Genomic DNA, 1090 nt, shown 5'->3' with positions numbered 1-1090 from the left:
TTCACAAAAATTATCACTGCAGTGATAATGACCAGTCACAGCTTAAGCCGGGTACACACATGAGAACAGAACACCGTATCGTAACAAGGCCGTGTTGCGCGACGAAGATACGCGTAACAAGGTGTGGAAACGATGAGTCCGTAACCGAACCTCGTCGCATCGCGAACTTTCATGCATCCCACCTCTATCAGCCGGAGTCAGTCCGTGTTTGGAGGTTGTACTGACAATGGCAAGTTTACCTGTCGCAGCTGCCGCGTATATTTATATACATTATCATACAGTGAAGAGGAGAAAGGAAAGAAAATGGTGGCAGTCACAGTTATACAAAGTCACCTCCTTATGGCTCATATACTGTTTTGCTTTTAAGTCCCAATGGTTTGAAACATGTTTCATGGCTTTGGGTGGTTCCTCCGTGTATTCGAACAAGACCGATCCCTGTGGTACATTACTCTAAAAACCTGTGTTATATATTTTTATGTTTAGGGACCAGCCTCATGCTGATTACTGAGCAGACTCAGTGTAGCAGCTGTACCCAATTGATAGGTGTAGGACACACGTCCCATCCACACATTGCGTAACCTCACCCTGTAACATCCTTTGATGCGACGTGCAAAAACCGACAATTGGTGGATCGGGAGCGAACCCCAACGCGTACCATATATGTTCGCTCGGGTGTTACACAGTGACGTTACAAGGTCTCGTCCACACAGGCGTTTTTGTTACACGACGGGGTTACGTTACGATGTTCTGTTCGCGTGTGTGTACCCGGCTTTACATACAATGGGCTCGGTGTATTATTTGTTGGATAAGGATCCGAAACAGATGGGTCATGTCTGGACCAGTTTCACAGAACTCCATGATACCATAGTAGTCTGTGTTTTAATATATGCTGTGTATGTCATGAACGCATAATATTTTGCAGGTGAATAGCTTGGAAATGTTTCGAATCCAATGTCATTTTCTCAAAATTCGCATCGTAACTCAGTACTAAACTACCACTCACATTGGCCGCTCACCTGCCCTCTCTCTAACCTGCCTTCCACTTCCTTCCACCGAGGAGGGTACAGAAACTTTGGTGCGTGGGCATACA

Source organism: Coenobita brevimanus, chromosome 13 (genome assembly GCF_032717465.1).
Source record: "Coenobita brevimanus isolate Jiangsu-jjx chromosome 13, ASM3271746v2, whole genome shotgun sequence".
NCBI classification, from domain to species: Eukaryota; Metazoa; Arthropoda; class Malacostraca; order Decapoda; family Coenobitidae; genus Coenobita; species Coenobita brevimanus.
This window is presented reverse-complemented; position numbering follows the sequence as displayed.